This window comes from Bombus flavifrons, chromosome 14 (assembly GCF_040668555.2).
Source record: "Bombus flavifrons isolate JBK064 chromosome 14, iyBomFlav1_principal, whole genome shotgun sequence".
Taxonomy (NCBI): Eukaryota; Metazoa; Arthropoda; class Insecta; order Hymenoptera; family Apidae; genus Bombus; species Bombus flavifrons.
Genome location: NC_138455.1, coordinates 4,497,374 through 4,518,335, shown reverse-complemented (window position 1 = coordinate 4,518,335; position 20,962 = coordinate 4,497,374). Strand labels below are relative to the sequence as shown.

Sequence of the window (20,962 nt, the reverse complement as noted above, 5' to 3'; positions counted from 1 at the left end):
AATTTCGACCACCTGTCGCGTTCAGGAGGCCTAATCAGTAATCAGAACTTAGCAGATGGTCGTGTCCACCTGTCGGATTTCCTCGCGAAATGTCCGGCACATCGCTAATTAATTGTCCGCAGTTTCGATCAGCTAGGCACAATTAAATTAGGTTGCGTGCGTCGCCTCTGAAATTCGACGTTAATGCGTTTAACAATTTCGCGTTCCCTTCTCCACCTAATTATGCTGTGGATTTACAAGTGCAGATTTCCCATTCCCAAAGCGCTTTTTCTAATTTTTACTTATAATGTTTTAACAACTCTTTATGTCAATTTTTTAATATTATATTGTTTGATATTTATATTCAATATTTTCTTCCTTTTATAATTAATAAATATGATATAAGGGACGAAAATATTCTACCTCTTTTAAATGCAAATTTTTCATTTTCCACCTTTTACAAAACTTAAATAAAGAAATTGAGAAAATGTTACAGTAAAATGACGGCCTTTGTAAGTAAATTCTCATGCACACGTTGGAACCTTTCACCTGGAAATTGATTGCGTAAGGTTCGCCTCTCTTCTTCTGACCAACGTTCCTCCTCGTTGCGATCGTTGAATTTAGATGCGAACTATCCTTGTTGCGCCAGCAATCGTGGCTGCTGTCATTGTCCACGATACTTTTCTTTTTCTGGATTCTTTTATGCCGTCAATGCCACTACTATAGTAAAGGTACAGTACAATGTTCTTCTTTGAAAGAGTTAAAATTGTAAAACGTATTTATCTTCGTAACTCCATTATGATCTTATACAGTTCTTTTTTCTTTACTTCTACTGTACTTACTGCGTATACTGAATACACTGAAAAGAAAATAAATATGTAACAAAATATTTCTTTCATAATAATTAATTAAGATGCGTGTATAAGATAACGTATTGAATTATTAAAAAAGATCGTTGCGTTTCCAAAACTGTAAACATTTAAGAAATAACGAAATGTTTAATTCGAATAAATGTTACTAGTTGGACATTGTATACGAAAAAGATTTAAAATTCTTCACAAAGAAAATCATGAAATTACCATAAAGTTATAAAAATTACCATATAAAAACACAAGTTATTTAATAAAGTTCTAATTTTACAAAATGTAGATCAAACTTAAAAAATTTCTCTTTAAACTTTTTTACAGATTTCTTTACGAATTTATCCAACATCCCGATAATATAAAATTGAAACAATTGTATCGCCAAACATTTTTGTTAAAAATTCGATAAGAAAGGCGAAGATTTTAACAGACTGGAAAGACAAGGTCAAGAATTTAACCGCGTAATTTAGATTGACAGGAGCATTGACCCTATTTCGCCAATGATAGTACGTATTGTTGGAAAAGGTTATGTCTTGAAAGGCTGGTCCACAGCTGTCGCCAGTATCAAGCATAATGCTGTGAAGAACACGTGTGCTGGCCTACTGCGCATCCTACTCGCGCAGTTTACCAGAAACCATTGTCAGTGGCACAGCTTGTCGATCGCAAAGTAAATTTTTCTAATTATTTCAATGAATATTGCGCGTAATCAGTGTACCGTGTTACGTAGTTTCACAGACAAAGTGCAAAGGACACGTTATTTCCTCGGTATATGTAATTTCTATTAATAGTAGCACCTTAGACAAGAAAATAAAGAGTCACGACGAGCGTTTAAGGTGTCAAGCGAAAGAAGAGTCTAACAACTTGAGTCAAAACAGTGCAGGTAAGCACGTAAAGCATCTCTATATTTTAAAAAATTTTGATTTAGAACGTTATTTATTCGATATGCGGAAATAATTGTAATAATTACATACATCGTTTTGAAACTCTTATATTTGTTATTACGTATTTCAATTTTATTCTGAATACATATTAATTTTGATGAATAAAATTGAATGTAGTGTTTGGTAAAAAAAGAATGGGAACGATGGCTGACTGGTAGATCGGTATTTTGTAAATGAATGAAAAGAGACAAACATTTCCTTTATTCATTTCCAGTTTTTCTATATTTTACTGTCTATAAATATTCATATATGTGCATTTTATAAAATGTAGCTTTAATAAATGAATTTATTTACTTTTTGTACTACTTTACTTACTTACTTGTACTTGTATTATGGATTGAAATAAAAATTAGAGTATTTAAAGTCTTGTGGACATTTTTCGTTTTCTTATCTTGCAAAAATGTACTTGTGAGTTATATCAGAAGATAAGACGATAAAAGAGATACTGTGTTCATATGATTAGTACGTGTGATTCCTTATTTGAGATAATCGTGACTCAGATTTAAATTCGCCCTATGCAGTCAGCCGATATGATGAGTTTATTTCTATATTTGGGTAATACTAAAATTATTTTGCAAAAATTTATTTAATATTAAACACAATTCTATATTTTAAAAGATAATATTTGAAACATTTTAAATTACAAACATGTTTTCAATTATTTAAAATTATAATTCCACATAGAAGTTCCATTGATATAAGGGAAGTCTCAAATTATTGTTTTAAGGCGCAGAATATATTTATCTGCTTCGAGTCTTTCATGAAATCAATAATAATAACACAACCGTAGATGCATGCATGTATTGTATATTATCGCTAATATCAATGAATAGTTTACAGTTGTACGTTGTACGATTCACATCTCAGAATATCAATATATCACAGGTACAGAAATATTTCATTTTTATATCATTTTCTGTCAGTCTAAATTAGAAAGGAATTAAATTATTGCAAAGAACGGTGTATGTGTGTATTACGATCAATTTAATTACTATTAATCATTGCAAAAATATATGTTTGAAATATTGAACTAGTTTTTTCAAGAGAAGTAAAATTAAAGGAAAATTTATAACGTAGATCTCAAGGAACGCAATTCGTTACGAGAACACGGTGAAATGGAAGTGAAATTGTGGCGAGTATTCCACGAAACGAGTTCTCGACGATTACCTTCACTCCGCTCGATGATGTGTTTCTAATTTCCTCTTGCTCGCTTCGTCAACAAAATGTGAGTAGAACACGCCAGATAATATCATTGCAACTTTATTATGTCGTACTAGATTGCGTAACTATTGAAAAGTATTGCGTTTTATGTGAAATATCTACGATATAATTCTTAATTCTTATCACATTATATCCTCTTTGCATTTAAAATGAAAGTTATAGATCTCTCTAATAGTTATTTCTAATCTTACAATAATCCTTCAAATATTCGAAGATTAAGATGTAGAATATCTTAAGTTAAACGAGCTGTAATTATCTTAAAGCCGAAACAGAACGGATATGTACACAAAACGAAGAATCTTCAAATATTTAATATATAAATACATTCTGAGCAAACGTAACAAAAAACATTGAAGTCATCCTTTCGTTAGAAGTTATTCGTCATTAGAAAGATATATTCACATTAAGAATTTACCATCGTTGCTCAAATCAATTAGGGGATTTCTCTATGTCACTTTAACTTTTATATCCAATTCTTATACCTGTACAGCTTGTTGTGCAATTATCTTAAAATCAATATGTATTTAGTATCATGGAAATACCATACTCAATCCATTAAACCTATAGAATTTCTTCGATTCTATATATTCGGTTAATATAATAGAATCGTTCACAGCAACTATCCTCTAATAATATCGAGCAGTATGTGCATTTTGTCGAATCGCGTAACGTTATCGGTGTTAAATCGCGACGACGTCATGTCACCATGCCTTAAGCAATCGGAACCACCATATGTCGTCATCCTCGGCAAGCATGTTAATCGCGAATCTCTCAGTATGTACAGTAAATCTTGCCACTCGATACTTCGTCTCTAAAAGCTTGACAAACCCATTCAGTGGCCGAGTCCCGGATGCTTATACAACATCGAGCAACTGTCGTACGAAGCGAGCATCGTGCGAGCATCTGCGATCGTCCAGTACATCTGACGGCAATACACACCGTCGACGACGATGATACATGCAGGTGTTGATCCCATATCCGCTTGTGAGAGCGGTTAACGCCGCCGCGAGTCACGTGTGCTTGATTTACTCTCGTCCTCGCACACGTTCTCTCGTCGAATCGCTCTGCCTCTCTCTCTCTCTCTTTCTCTCTGTGTGTTTCTCGTGGTTCCATAGGTGCTCCGTAGAATTCTGTTAAATCATGTCAGGTCGTGTTAGACCGCTTCCTTGCATCGCCTCGTGCTCGTCGTGTCGCGTTCCTCTCCGGCTATCCAGATTCCACTCACGCTGTTGCACGATTTGTGGCACGTCACGCCTCTGTTAAATCACGTTATTTGCCATATACAATCGGATCGCTTCATCCACAGATTTGCCTGATCATCGAAGAGTTTGTTAGGTATGACACATTTGTTTCTTAATCTATATATCTTGAATTTTTCCGCTATAATTTCAGAACAGACAGTACATATGTATTTTCTCTTTATTCGAGGTTTAAATTGAACGCGTCAATCAAAGTATGTTTCGCTGTTAACTTGTTTCCGAGAAATGGCTATTCGTTTTAGTAGATAATTAGGTTGCATGAATAAAAAATGATAAGTTATCGTCCAATCATCCTTTCAATAGGATGGTAGATATAACTTATTGTTGTCTAGCAATTTTCAAAAAATGGCAGTTTATGTCGGAGGATATTGGCTATAAAATTACCTTTCAATCATTCTTTTCATAGGGTAGCAGGTAATTTTCGCTTCAAAAACTTCCATTGCAAAAATGTGCCAAAGTTGTTGGTCAACTATTGTATATAAAATATTGTCAAAGGGATAAAATATTGTGCAGAGGGATAGAGTCATTTTGTTAAAAACCAAAGCTTCATGTGAAAAAATTCTATTACATGTTGCTGGTTTCTCTTTTTCTTTAAATATCTATAATAATTTCTATATACATTTTTAGATTAGTTTCAAAATTTACCAATATAATAGGATAGTTGTGGTCGTTACAACGCTAATGAAGTTTCGAAATGTTTCATATAACACAAATAATATATTCATAGAACGTGTTTACAAATGTTGTTATTCGTAAACTATTTAGTTATTCATAAAGATGTAGATAGGATGTGTGGGAAGTTAGTTTTCTTAAGATTGGTTAACTGAAGCTGGAACGCTCTTGATATTCGCCAATTGCATACGGTGAAAACTGAACTGAGACAAGTAATTTGCCGAGTAATTTTTAGACGCTTGAAATTGGTGGTACGTTTAATAGCCTTCTTATGTCAGTTCAAGGGTTAATTGCTGGTAGATTAAAGCAGTGTGTCGTAGCGTTCGGTGCAATTACACTATGGCTCGTGCAATCTTCGTAGGACTTATTAAGAAAAGGAAATAGCTTAGTTCTGAGTATATTCTTACACCCAGTATTAATTTCACTCAAACTGTATTGCGTGTCAAGAAAAGTTGCTGCTTTATATATTTTATAACTGATATAAATAACGTGAAATAACTAATTCGAAATTGATACATTACAAACGACGGACAAATTTGATTTATAAATCATATGCTGTAATTATAACGACTAAAGCAGATTCCATTATTATCTCTAATTTTCTTCTATTTTTCAATCAAATGTTGCACCCCATCATCCAAGCAGATGGTGGTTTTGATTAGACGAATTCATCTGTGCAACTAAAGTTTCACTCAATAAAACGAAACTAATCAAAATCTTTTTGTACGATTCAACTAATATTACTAATGAAATTTTGCAAGTCGCAAGTTACTACATAGTTATCAACACTAATAAATTTCCTTGCTGTTTTTGATGAAAGTGTACATAACGTTTCGTTAACTTTAAGCACGCCAGTTTGTCATGCTTACCCTTTTCTCCTTCTGGCAGTTTTCTCCGTCTCATGACTATCGTCAGGAGACAGAGAGAGAGAGAGAGAGAGAGAGAGGGGGAGAGAGAGAGGGAGAGAGAAAGAGAGAGAGAGAAAGAAATAGTAGCCTGAGCTCAGGAAGCTGAGATATTCTCTGGCGGCGAACTCCGGGCAAGTTATTTCAACTGCACGGTGAAACTGATTTCGGAATTAAACGTACGGCAGGAAAGGTCGTTGGTAAAGTTGCGTTTCGCGAACGCAGAGCGGAAAAGCGACTGCGGTGTGAACGACTGGCCTGGGAATTAGGCGTATAGCTGCAGCTGCATCCTTTCAAAGTGGCTGTTGTTAACTTCGACGAGAGTATTTGTAGTTGCCGTCACTGGTAACTTGAAGCGTTCATTGTTTTTTAATACGCCGCGCTCTGAACGCGGAATTTTCATCGTCTCTCTTCGAGGACTCCCGTTTCTTGGCAATCGTGGGAAATTGTTGGAATAATAATATTATTTCAAACTACGCTCTTGGGCATTTAACGGTATATTACTTTGTATTAAAGTAGATTATTCAGTAGAGATTATTTTAGCTTGTAACTTCTGACGGCGACTACTTAGGTCTATTCCAGATTGAATCGTATTGTTCTTTATATTGCATTGTTATATTATTATTTCTGTTTCGTTGTTCGATGGATGTTCCTTCGTGAGTCAAATTGAAGATCGTTGAATTTCTGACCCTAAGCAGTGACCATAGGAGCAATACATATAATTGATCTTATAAATATAACAACTTAACTTTTGAAATAACCCAGGTAAGACACACTGTGATTTGATAATCGCGTATTCACAGTGGTTACAAAAAAATACTTCCACGTATCGTACCAGTGAAATTAAAATATCGAATTCTCGTTTCTTCTTCTCAACATTGCAAATGAGTTCGGAACGTATCGAAATACTCTTGGGCTTGAATTTTTCTTGTCACGGCACATCTAGATGGCCTTTTCCTCTGGCTGATGACTCCTTAACGAGGCAAGTTTTAGCAAACGATCGATGGTGACGTATTGACACGGTCGCCTCTTCGTTATTTATTCTTCTGATTTGAATGAAGCTACCGGAAATGTTTCCATGCCGCCCTCGCAAACGTTTGGTATAACTTTAGCGTCGACTGTATAATGTCGCGGTCGGACTTGCTCGAGCTGTACGCTGATACTTTCGCGTAATACTCGTTGTAGAATTCGAAACTTTGTCGTTATCGATTCCACGATTTGTCTGTACATACCGCGAGCTCGACGTAGTCGTTGGAGGTCGCCGATGGAATTCTGAATTAAAATCGCATGCATCGATAGCGGGTTTCTTGTAACTTCTAAATGTAGATGGGATCTGAAGCAACCTGAGGAAAATAAAAATAAGGCTTAGCGATAAAGTTTCGAAGGATATACATAAAATTCCGGTATGATGGAAATTAAAACGTTTTACTTCTTCGCTCCAACTTTAGTTTTACGAGCGAAACTTTCAAGAAAGTTGTTTCATTTCTTGGCCAATTATGTCTTATTTTATTAAAAGCAGTTAGGGTTAAGAAGAGAAATAAAACGGGACAAAAGATCGGTCTATTAAAGAGAATAGTGTTCATTAAGTCTCTATCAATCTCCATAAAGATTGAGATTTAATGGACATCCATAAAACATATTTTTATACACTACCACTCGAAAGTATTCAGATACTTGTTTATTTTTGGTAAGATATAACTTGATCATAAAAGAATAACAGATAAGAGTAGTCGTTATTATTTTATTCTTTGTTATTAAAGATAACGATATGATTTTTCATACATGTTCATTAAGTCTCCATCAATCTCCATAAAGATTGAGATTTAATGGAGATCCGTAAAACATATTTCTGTACACTACTACTCCAAGGTATTTAGATATTTGTTTATTTTTCGCGAGATATAATTTGACCATAAAGTTATAGATAAAAATAATGATCATTTTATTCTCTATTATTAGAGATAACAATTAACTATTCGCGCGGCATATTAACTTCTACTAAATATATGTTCGAAATAAATATTCTACAATTTATATATATATTCCCGGATTGGTTTCTTTGGTTAATATAATTACGTTCCATCGCTAATGAAATTTTAAAATGTTTCACATAACGCGCAATATTCACATAAAATATTCTATGGTCGCTGTTCAAATACTTTCGCGAGCCAGTGTGTTAACGATTCTTGCATATCCTTTTTGCAAACTTAGGCAACCTTTTGACGATAGAAAAACACGATTGACAAAAAATCAACTTAGCTAGGAGATAGAGATAAGCGTGATTCTAAAAGGACAACCATGACGTTGAGAGTCGAGAAACCGTGGAAAATTTCGTTTTCCCCGAGTCCTCTCTCCTCGTAGCGGCAACGAAACACCGACTCGTCTCGATTTTCCACGCTGCGCCATCCGCTCGTTTTAAAACGGAATTATTCAAGAAAAATTCCCGACTTCGCGTCGTTCGCCGCGGAAGATTGTTATCGCTGAAAGCCCGGCTACGTTTTATACATATTTACCACGCTAATTACACAGTACGCCGCGGAGACGAGATCCGCATTACGACGCATAAAGGATACACGAAAGGGGTTGGGGGTGGGAGGTTGAAAGAGGATTTACATTATACCCCGTTAATTTCCATCGTAAAAAAGGACGGTGAGTATTCACGGGAGGCCAGAGAACGTTGTGGCTCTGTCGGCTCTGATTATGATGGTGGGGTGAAAATGCGAGGGAAAACGAAACACAGTGAAAAGAAAAGGAATACAAAAAGGGAGAAGAAAAGGAAATAAAGAACGAAAGAAAGGAAACGTAGCTACCGGTTTAAAGAACCATTCCTGTGCCGCTTCTAAGGAGAATGTTAAGGGATATTGCGAGGGTTGTCGCGTCGAGAATCAACCTCGAAATTATACGACGCACACGCAGCAAGCTTTTTCATTCGCGCCAGCCTGTTTTACAAAGCGTGAGCTCGAACAGAAAAAAGATGATGGAGAAAGGGAGAAAGAGAGAGAGAATTGGGGGTGGGAAGAGTTGCCGATACACCGCGAGATACGTATGAAATATTCATGGAACTCTGTACGAGTTCACCCCTTTCGTTAGAGTGAATCGAAGGTGGGACGGGCCGGTTCCGCGTTTCAACCCATAGACAGTCTTGTTTTCGAGAGGGCATGCAAATCACGACTCGATGTCGATGCGTCGCGTCGCGCACTAAATCGAATTTCAGATAAATTCTTGGAAACCGGGGTCTCGCGACGCTTTGAGAAATACGTCATGAGAACACGCTGATGGAAATAAAATCTCGATACTTTGCTGCCGTTTTTTCACGATATACATGTATGCGCGTGTACAGGTTGTTTGTTGCTTTGTAGCCTGACTCGGTTGTGATCGTTACCTCACGTAATTGAAGAGTTCGATTCCTGGCGGATAACGTAGCCAAGGTTTTATTTCGGTTGAAACGACGCTGTGTTGGCTGGATGGCGATGAAGTATGGTGCAGCGATGTTTTGCGCGTGCTACGGTGTCGTTTGTAAAGAAAAAAGCCCGATGTGATAGGAGGGTGGAAAAATTGGGATGGGAAAAGAGATAATCTTGGTGTAGTGGATTAATATTTCGTCTACTAGCGATGCTGATGAAATTCTCTATCGAACGAGTGACTGTAGACCGAGTTGCAAGATCTTTCTATTCGGAAATTTCGTGAATTTGAAGAAAATTCGAATGTGTTGCAATGATTGAGATTTTTTTGAAGAAGTTAACTCTGAGGTAGAAATTTTTATCTCAAGCAATAGAAAAATATCGGTGATCGCTAATTTTTTACAAGATTCTACAAATAAGGAAACTGAAGAATTGTATCATTTACAAAATAATGTGTAAATTATTATATTTTATTATAAAATATAATAAAACTATAAAACGAAAATTTGCAAATTCAAAGAAAAGCTTTGCTATTTTTCAATTATCTTTAGTTTTTTATCTTCTGTATGGTATGATACAACGTCTATGGAGAAATCTTGATTCAAGCCTACAACGATTCTGTGCTATTCGCTTATTCTACACGGAATATGGCTTCTTTTCGAAGAACCTCTCATTGAAACGTTGGAAATATTGATGCCATGGGCAGAGAAGCCTCTGTGCATGGAAATTAAGACATGTTTGCATGTTCACGACAGACCGCACAAACATTCCTCGAGCAAACACGCTTGATACACGGCTTCTAAAGCCACCTGTGGGAGCCGGGGAACGTTTTCCCCGGATGATGAGTAAACTTCGTGTTTCATGACGGGAAGAAATGCACAGACGGGTAAAAAAAAAAAGAAAAGACAGCCTGTCAACGGTAACATCGCATAATTCTTTGGCTATATTCGTTCCGCGAGGAAATTAAAAGTTTACATAAAACATTGCTCCTTTGAAGTTTCCTTTTGCCGTCAGAATGTTAAAAAAACGGAAGTCAATTATGTAAATTGACTGAGAAAAGTCAAATGTTGCGTTAACGCAACGTTGATCTTTTGTTTTAACCCTTTACAGCTTGATCAGCTTCTGACAAATGTAAACGCAGTCGTGTTTCACATTTTAGATGTCCGTTTCAGCTATCGGCGGCGACTATATCTGGAGGGTTAATCCAGAAAAATCACCTTTGTACGCCACGACGCACACGGCAGAACAAATTGCACGGTCATCCGAGAAGTGGAGCTTTTCCACGTTTCGTAGCGTTAATTAATTATCGCTTCACGCGGCAGTGGGGCCTGATGTCTCTTCGTTGCGCGACTGAAAAATACGATTCGCGGGTAAACGTGGTAAACCCCCATAAGCAACGGAAGAGCCGGAGTAGCGGGATAAATGGCGGAATTGCGACGGTGACCCCGGCGGATAAATGTGAACTGGCACGAGACAATGAACGTGTCTGACGGTAATCTCGGATGGAATGAGTCTGGGATTTCTTGGCGAACGAAAAAATCCGGCTGCTTTTGTTGTGTGCGCCACTGCAGAGACCAGCTGACGCATGTAATTACTCGTGCACCGCGATCGAAGCGCACATACAGAGTTAGAGAAAGAAATAGGACGGTTCTGCACCTAAACGTTTTCTACTGTTCGGTGAAAGGGGAATCGCGATCGGATGAAATGGAAATTCGACACGAGTATTTCGTCTGACTATCGTCTGCGTGTTGGAGAACCGAGCAACCTTCTTCCGTATCTGACTGATTCCGCGTTCGTTTCTTTTTGAAGGGCAGAATTTCAAGTCAAGCTTCAACTCTTTGTAACTTGGCGAACTTTTGACAAGAGCGATTTTGCCAATCTGATGCTCAGAGAAGGTTTCTATACCCATTAGGAGGAAGGCATAGGGGATTTAAAGAAGCTTTTCGAGCCCTGTCAAAAAGTTTATTCTAAGGTTAAGTTCTTTGGTTGACGCTCTATAACCAGATTTCTCTTTATATATAATTCCTTGTGTTTCTTTAAGATGAAAAATTCTTAGAAATTTTTATTCCTTTCCGTTCTAAACGCTTTTGACTTTCCGTGTAATCTTTCTTAATCTTTTTTGAAACTACAAATTCTCCGAATTTTCTCTTCCAAACACTTCACACAAATTTTCCCGTTGCAATAATTTACAACTACGAATCACCTTATCGAGGCTAAGTTCTTCATCATTTTCCTTGTAAACCTAAATCCACCGAATTTTCTGTTGTTCCAGTGACCTATTATTCCCACAATTTGCAACCAAGGAATCACCTTATCGCGTTCGAGTTCTTTGTGTTACTTTCATCGTTCCCGAACACCACGAATCCCGGGAATTTTCTCCATCCATTCGATTTCTGATTCTATTCCACGTGCCTGGCATCAGAGAGCTTCCACCGGTGATTCGTAAGAGGCGCGGTCTTTCGTTAAATCGCGTCGAATCCATCACATTTTCGAATTCCTCCGCGTAGGCAAACGTGGATAGACCAGGCAAGGAGAGAGCCGAGGAGCGTTCTGTCGCGTAGGAAATGTCGTGGCGACGGTGCACGGGGTGGTTGTAGTAAATCGATAATGCAGCGTCGACGTGTGCCCGGCTCTTCGCATACCTGCATCCATTCTCCCAGTTTCTCAGTCACTTTCCACCATGCTGCCGTTGCTCCTGGCTTTTCGAAAGGCACCGTAAGCAGCGTATCCTCGGATTCCATAGACGTTGGAAACATTCTTCGCGGAGAATGGTTGCTGAAGTATTAAAACGAAAAAAAGGAAAGGGAAGAGGGTTGGAACAGGCGGGTGAACAAGGCGGCCAACCTTTTCATAGGCTTCTTTGACTTCTCTTCGTTGCGTCTCAAAGGATTCGAGCGATGGAAGGAGACAGATAAAGCGAGGAAGTATGAAAGGAAAAGAGACTGAGAGGTTTTTGTCAATGTCTAATCTGTTATTTTTGAAATTGGCTATTTTCCGCTTCACTCTACTCATTTATTCCTTTTTTCACGGCTTCTTTTTTATTCTTGCTTCCTTAATTTCTCTCGTTTAATTGATCAATCGAAATGCTAAACGAATTTTTCTTCTCTTTTTCTTGCTATTAGTTGACGACTTGTAATGGTAGATGTTGTGTCAGATATGAGAATATTTTAATAAAAAGTGTATGTTTGTTAATTTTGAACTTCGTGCATCATTTATTACTTGAATGGATGGGTTTCTTTTAGCAGCTATTTGAATAACAAATGTTAATATGTCGTTCCACTAAGGAACGTTCAAGGTTGCACCCTTTCTACTGCCTGGAGACCCATCCTCTCAAATTTGTTGTACTTCAAGTCCCTTTGAACCATTTGGTTTATAAAAAAATTCAAGCCGATATCTAAGATGATTTCAGAGAAAATTGCTTGTAGTAATTTTTTGTGAGACATCCTGTATACATCCAGATAAATTACAGACGCTGTGATTTTATCTTTTTCAATCGCAGCGATATCGAGGCTTATAATTTTATTTCTATCTTTTGCAATAATTCTAGTAACTAAAACATTGTTTTATCGCTACATTCTACATAAAATTTACATCTTTTCTCACTAAAAAAAAAGAAAACTCTTTTTATTCGCATCGTTGCATCACTTGAACTGCTCAATTCTTTTTCGTTCGACTCAATGGAAGATTCCATTTCAAACGAAACAACGAAACACGGATGCTGAATGCATCGTCACACGTCCAACGAAGAGTTTCGTGATTGTGGCTCGATCGATACGCTGTATTGTCTCGCTGCTGAATTATTTACTGCGAAGCTTTCCGGTGGCCAGGCAACCTGCACGTTCGAGACTCTTCGGCCACTTTGTTTTAGAATATCGACAGAAAATTGGGCGATGAGGATTGGCGAATGACACACGCTGGTTGTTTTTCGTATTTTTGATCAATTGAAATACGCGGAAACTTCAATTTTTAATCGTATCGGTCCATTAATGACGCGCGATATATCAGAAACGCTATTCGCCACGACAGCCGTGTGTTATTTGTTTAGTCTGGCCGTGGTGTTATTAATCATTTAGAAAATGCATTTGTCATTGAGCATCTCGAAAGAGAGGTCTCCGCTATCTTTTTTTTTTTTTTTTGAGAAACTGATATGTGGTATTTGTTACTTTTGATTATTTATTTGTTATTTTCCTGTTATGTAGATAGTGTGAGATATTTGTAAACCATATACGATATGATGCTGGATAAATCTTCCAAATTTTGATTTTTATAACTCACCTGTGTCGATTTGTGTTTAAATACACCGGTGATTGTGAAACTATTGTAAGTTATATATATATTGTTTTCAGATATTTAGACTTTCGCGTTCGAGCGTATTAAAAAATAGTAGAATTTCTATTGTAGAATAAAATGTTTCGTAAAATATGCGAGAGAGAGAGAGAGAGAGAGAGAGAGAGAGAGAGAGAGAGAGAGAGAGAGATTTGTATATCATTGTACAACTTTATGGGCAACTTATTCAAAAATGTTTTTTAGATACTTAAATGATTTACACCATTTTCAAAATTCATAGTATATCCTAGTTACAGATTTATGATAATAGATAATAATGAATTGTATTAAGAAAGCAACCTAAAAACAAACGGATTTATTTATTTGTCGGAGATGAAAGGAAAGCCGAAGCCGTTCCTTGGAAATTTTGGGAACATCCTCTAGTACTCTAGCCTGGATTTTATCATAGCTGTAATTGTTCGAGATTTGTGATAGCGAGATTGGGTTCGAGGTGATAATTGGTCGCCGAACGTAGCCACGGTCACGGGATGTACGTTTTGCCTAACGGAGGCCTGGAGTGGTTGTATGGGTTTTCCGAGAAATGTGGCTGTGCGGCCTCGGGAGCGGGCCTAGCCACGTGTGATACAATGGGTCATACATTGTATTACTAATCAAACTCCAGGCAGAAACTGCCTAACAACGGCGTTTGGAACTTTCTCGATGCTTCCAACGAGTCTGCCTAGCAACGGCGTTTGAAACCTTCTCGATGCTTCCAAACGGGTATAGAAAAACAAATGCAATCGTACAGTGAGAAAAATCTCGACGAGGCTGGCATTCTTGCGACTGCTTTGGAGAGTGACACGTCGAGTTTTCAACCATCGTATTTCTGTGCTTAAGATCAGTCTACGCTTAGTAAAGAGTTATCCCGTTGGCCGTGGATTCGTTTGAACTCAAAAATATTGTTAATAGCGTTCATTAAACTTATTGTTCGTGAATCATACTATTCATTGAACTTACTATTCGTTAAACTTATTATTCATTAGACTTATTATCTGTCAGACTTATTATTCGTTCAACTTATTATCCACTAACTTTATTATTTGTTAAGCTTATTATTCACTAGACTTATTATTTGTTAATCTTTGTAGTAGACTTGTGTATACGTGTAAATATAATCTCGGTTGTGTAAAACAATGGTTAATTCACGTGAAGAGTTGTTACGCGCCCAAAATTCCAACCATAACCCGACATATATATTATACATATATTGTAATTTTGCATAAATAATTATTATGTATATAATAATTATGTCTTTTGCTTCGACAACAAAATTTTCGGGCACATTAAGGGCTTTAAAGTATTCATGACGAATCGCTGGAATGTAAGCTATCCATTATATATTTCCATTATATATTTATTTGCTTTTTTTGTCATTAGTCTCTCACTTGCATATAATGAAGGTACCTGTAAATTATAATATAATATTGGTCCTCCTCTTTTCGATGATGATTCTAAAATATGAAATTCCGTTTCAGGATCTATTGATGTTTCACAAAATATTTTATACGTTGTATTATCATACAACGAAAATATGTAATTATATTTTTCTCATAAATATCTCACAGCTTACGCAGAAAAGACACCTGATTTACACTACTGCCGAAACAAATATGAATCTCCATAGATAAATATGAAAGTGACATCTTCACACCGTTGCTCATTTTACAGCTGTTTAGCAAAAAGTCTTCCATGATAAGTCGATGGAACATAAGACAAATGAAAATCTCGATATTTTTGATTTCTCGACTTACGCCACTTTCATAATCACCGGCACAAATGTAACCAAAATTTCTGGAGAATTGTCCATTGACAAAGACGGAACTTTCAATAGATTATACGTACAGTAGAACTTCCATTATTCTAACATACTATTAAAACACGTCACTTTTTTAAAGATCATTTTAGTCCGTTCTGTCATTTGCCAGAATAAAAAATTGTTTATTGAATCGAAAGCGCAGTGAAAAATTCTAAGATATCAAATGATACTATTTTAAAAATCATAGTTTCAAACAATCTTACCCCATTCAGTAGGTGTATAATATAAAAATAGTCAAAGTAACGTAAGCAATCTAAAACACACGGAACTGAGTTTTATCGAGAGAAACCACTCGTTACAGCATCGTTGCTTTCAGCAGCTTCTCGTATTTTAATTTAAAACCATTCCCAACTTCGTTCCTTATTTCCCAACTTCTCTTCAGGTGTGCAAATATATTCGAGGCACTCGTTGCTTTCTAACCTAACCAACAAGACGACGAAACTGTAAGAGAAAAAGCGTGGAGAGAGGACGATGGTGTTCGCGTATCGATTAGCCTCTGCGCGATTTTGCCTCGCAAATTCGGCGGGGTTAAAAGAAGCGCCGCCTCTATTATTCATGCGGCGGTGCGTCATTATCTTGGGGCTATCTTAAGTGCTCGTTCTCGTAGTCAACGCTTATTGATTTTAGCTTTTAGAGTGCACCCACATTACCAAGGCTAGAGAGACGAGGAGACCTAAAAAGAAAGAGACGGAGGGACCTGAAATGAAAGAGACGGAGAGGAAAGGTTGAAGAAGAGAGGCGCGGGGGCTGGCGATAGCTCGAGAGGAGGAACGAGAGCGGAAAACGACGATGAGCTCTAATTGGATTAAATTTTCATCGACGACGGGAGACACTCGCGCACAGTTTTGCCAGCACTCGAACTTTTCGTGGGTTCCACGGAGGTTCGGCTCTCGACTTTCACGTTGGATTACGAAATAATAGCCGGTGCGGATGGTGGTTGGACTAGCAAGTGTGTCACGCGAGTAACATCCAACCGCTTTTATATATATATGTACACGTATATATTCCCTGGGAATCCGCGAGACCAGAGAAAAAGTTAATGGCTTCGAAACGAGAGCATATCGCCTGCACGCCGATCTACCGAACCTCTAATTTTTCGCTGAATTGGACAATCTGTTTAGGACTTCTCTTTCCCGACGCGACGGCCGATCGACCGCGTAACGTAATGAGGTTGTACTCGAATATCCGTGAAAATGCCACCCTCGTTCGCGTATGCCCGTTTCGCGAAAGTGAACGTGCAAGCCGTTCGACGAAATTACCAGCCACGCGAAGGGCTTGAAAAGTTGTGTTTGACAAATGATGTAGTAGGTATGATATAAGTACAGGTTATCGTAGGCAGTTGATTATCGATTTTTAGATCCTTTCGACGACTTTCTTCCCGTTCGGACATATAATTTAGGAAATATTTGCGTATTAATGGTTGCTGGTTCTTTGTAATCGAATGTGTGTTTGATACGTGGTACTGAGCAGTAGCGGGATTTTGCGTCTACTAGTGAAATTATACAGTAGGTGAAATACATGTGAGTAATGAATAGAATTGGAGGACTATAAAGATTGGATAAGAAAAGGTTCTTGATGTATACTATTTTTTTTTAAATTATAAAACACTAAATAATCTCTTCATATAAATGTATTTCCTGTGTTATAGAATTTTCCATACATATTCTCTTTACATGAATCAGTACAAGAGTTATCTTCAAAATTTTATGACTTTTAATTTGGACCAGCACCTGAATCTACATCACACTTCAAAATTTCTGTTTTTGCTCTCCTTACAGTTTACCTCTTAAAACCTCGCATCTGGAATTAATCCACTAAGTGAATAATTCCACGCGTAGAATTTCCGAATTATTAACGCTTAAAATGTTACTATACAACACGATCATAATCGTACTTCCATAAAGACTACCCTTGAGTCAGTGCATTAAAATTCCCAAGCGATCATAAAAAGGAAATTCCTGGCAGAACGTTCACTAGCATTCTTAAATTGCATTTGGACCACGTAGCTGTAGTCTTTCTACGGATCATGGTCGGACTTTTATCAGCCGTGGCACGTTTCGTGCCAAGCTATAGGCATTCTTTAAAGACATTTCGACTAACTTCACGCGGCTTTTTACCACGATCCGCAGCTCGAGTCGGTGTTTTAGCCGTGTTTTACGAGCAAAATAGAACGAGGGTGTCGAGCACCATTACGCTTTCATTGGTATCCTTCATGGCTGTCGAACGCTTTCTTCCCACCCAAAAGACATATGGACTCGTAAAAATGATGTTCTTTTCTTTTTTCTTTTTTTTTTTCTCTTCTCGCTTGGATTCCTCAGAATCGTTGGGACGAGATTTTATTACGGTGATTTCGGCCAACATCACGCGTCTACGAATGGTTTGGTGCTTTGACGATCGAGAATGGGAAACGTCTCGTCTGGTCCGATTCTCGATTTGTAGTTTCACTTTTTTTTCCTCTTTTCCAAGATTTTCCTAGCGACCTTTCTCCCTGTGGCGTTATTTCCTTTTGTCGCGAACTTTCGTGGAACGTTAGCAGACCCGTATGAAAATATCACCGGCGATCTCCTTATTTCCGAAGTACTCTTAGAATTTTTATGAACTGTTAGACCGACCTTCGCAACCAAGAAGAATTATTGCTCGCGATCAAAAGGTTGAAATTTTGGTCGTACGATGTTCGAGTGGCTGAGTTTAATCGCGAAACCGTTGTTTGAGAGATTCTTCGTCTGAAAACGTAGTATCGATATGATATTGTAAAACTTGTATTTTATTTATTCAGGGAACAGAGACAATTTAAAGAAAATTTATGATAATGCTACGCGCAAAGTTTCAGTCAAAGTTCTTCAAACTTTGGCAAACTATACCATCTACGCGAACCATGAAACAGTAACAGTAAATTAGACGAATCTTTGAAATTTCGTTCCGTAGTAACAATATTTAAAAAATAGTGTTCAATAGCGTAAATTTACTGAAAAAGAATTGCGTGCAAAATATTGTATTAACATAGCACTGGCTTTTAGTAGATTAATTATATCCCAGAGTAAAATAGTTACAAGTGTATTACTGGGCTTTTTAAATAAATTACATCCACTTGCGACGAAAAGAAACGAAATTTCGCAGTGCATAAATTACGATTGCGTTTCCACGTTCGTTGGCACTGCTGGAAGCAATTTCCTTTCGGCACAAAAGAGAAATGGATGATTTCAATTTCGTAGTCGATAATGTATAGACAGGAGAACGGTATTACAGACCATTACTCTCTGTTCCTTCGAAAATCTCGGTACTATACTTGCAAGCTATACCGATCAGCAGAATCTTGGCTAAGAATGTTCCTTTCATGCTCTTTCTTCTGTCCCTTTTTCTCTGGCCCTCCTTTCTTTCTTTTTTTCTTTCTTTCTTTTTGTTCGTACTCACGCTTTCCTCCCTTCGAAATCCATCCCAATGAATTGTCTGGAAGGGAGGGAAACTATAGTTGGTCCAACGATGATAAACTTTTTCTGCGTAGCTACATGGAAAATCGAACCAGTGAAATTCATACGGAAAAACGAGACATTGGATTCTGAAATGGAACAATCGTTTCCGTTTACATTCGGTACGCCATGGAGAACAGAACTGTCAGTTGCGAAATTTCATACATGAGTTTGTCGGCCAACAATGCTAGTTTAATACGTTAACCCTGGAAAATGGAAAATACAAAAAGAGAATTTTGTCGGTAGTTAGTAGTCAATAGGCATGGAAAAATTTCAATACGAAAGCGTGAAAATTTGATAACAAAAAGGTTCGAAGAGCTTAAGCTTGAAAATTTGAAAACTTAAACCATTGAAACATGGAAAAGCTTCGAGATTTGGAAATGAAAATTTGACAAGTTTAGGAAACTGGATATAATACTTTGAAGATTTATTTTTCTGAATTCGCGAACTCCGAAAGTTTAGTATTTTGAAAAATTCAATGTTGGAAAATTTGAGAGCTTGGTGCTTTGGAAGTTCGGGAACTTGGCGCTTCGAAAATTCATAGATTTGAGAGTCTGAAACCTGAAAAATTAAAAGATTTGGAAGTGTAGAGCCTCAGAAATTTCAAAAATTCCGGGGATTTAAGAGCTTAAAGCATAGAAGATTTGGAAATACGAAACATAAGAAATTTTACAACTCGGTTACCAAATTCTCAATTTCTAATTTCTTTTAGTAAAATTATCTTTGCACCTCCATCTGTGTGTCTCCGTAATTATACGCGCGATTTCAATTTAAATCAATCATGGAGAATGTGAACTCTGCGCGAAACAGCGATAGAAAAAGAGAATGTGCCCGGCAGAGGCATTTTCTCGAACGAAAGGTCGAATGCAATTGTCTGGGGATTCCGGTAGAGAGTTAATGGATGCATTTTCCGCGACTTTGCTATTTTTTTTATAGATTTTACCAAATTTGCATAAGCGTTGAAAGGGCCGCCCAGTTCTTGTTTGCTCAGTGACCGGGCCTTAATTGAACAATCCGATCAATTAGGCCGAGCGACGTGATCTTTGCATCGCGAATACACCTGGAACTTTCCCCGTGGATTAATTAACGGGGTACACCCCGTGAGCGAGGAGGATTGGCACCAATTTATAAAGAGAACTAATTAATACATCCCGCTCATTAACGGTACACGGGAAAATTAATGCCCTCACGCCCTTTGAGAGTACAAATAAACGACGCTAAAGCTCTCGTTCAGCTTCCTGTAATTTCACTTCCCTCGAAACTTTCGATTTGGAATCGCGTCGACCTTTTTATCATAAAAACTACTCGATTTCACGCTTAATTGACCCTTTTTAGAACACGAGAACGCGTCTCGAAAAACCAGATCTTGCTGTTCTTTTTGTAAAATAACTCGAACTTTTTGCATTGACAACGAAATTGATTTTTGTTTGATGATTGGACGGAATGTAATTATTTTCGATTGCTTAAAAAGAGAAACAATTATTAGATAAATTAAATTTATATAAAACTGCGCAGGGGCAGGGAACTTTTCAAATATTCGTGACGGCTAGTAGCTGTGAACTGAGTTTCGTGGTGTCCAAAGTTTGCGTCGCTTGTAACACGACAGAGAGTCATCCTGGATGTGTCGTTGTAAATTACATCAAACACTTCCTTCGGGGAATCGCTGCCATGCACGCAGCTGCCTTCGAATTCGAAAACCACGAGCTTCACACTGTGTGAGTGGAAAGTTCCTTGGAGACGATTCTCAAAATTGTTAAAGTTTAACGTATATATAGCATCCTAAAAGGAGAAGATTCTAGATAGAGACGTCTAAGCATTGATCTTCAATTGGAAACTCGATCAGTATAAATACCATAATCTATATTTTACTTTTACATCACAAATGCACGATTATTTGAAAATTCGCAAATTACAATAATTTTATGAAATGGTGATCCCCAATTCGAAACACAGTCCATCATCATGAATGCAATATTTTTATTCCACAAATGCGCAATAATTTATAAGTTTGTAAGTTACAATAATTTTACAAATTTGCAAAATTCAATAATTTTATAAATTTGCAATCCTTGATTCGAAGCTTAGTCAATCAGCATAATGCTTTACTTTTAT

General features: G+C 37.3%; 1 protein-coding gene and 1 long non-coding RNA gene across 11 annotated transcripts in view; both read left to right on the top strand.

Moving 5' to 3' along the window:
* rho-5 (rhomboid-5) overlaps nucleotides 1-20,962 on the top strand; it is a 284,621-nt gene that overhangs the window by 137,406 nt on the left and 126,253 nt on the right. The window lies entirely within an intron of this gene.
* The window catches only part of LOC138187085 (uncharacterized), a 74,414-nt gene continuing 54,882 nt past the window's right edge, over nucleotides 1,431-20,962 (top strand). For 3 of the 6 annotated variants that reach the window (XR_011175086.1, XR_011175087.1, XR_011175084.1), the window contains exons 1-2: nucleotides 1,431-1,722; nucleotides 2,861-3,008. This is a non-coding gene — a long non-coding RNA (uncharacterized LOC138187085). The other 3 variants (XR_011175089.1, XR_011175085.1, XR_011175088.1) reach the window with 3 other exon arrangements.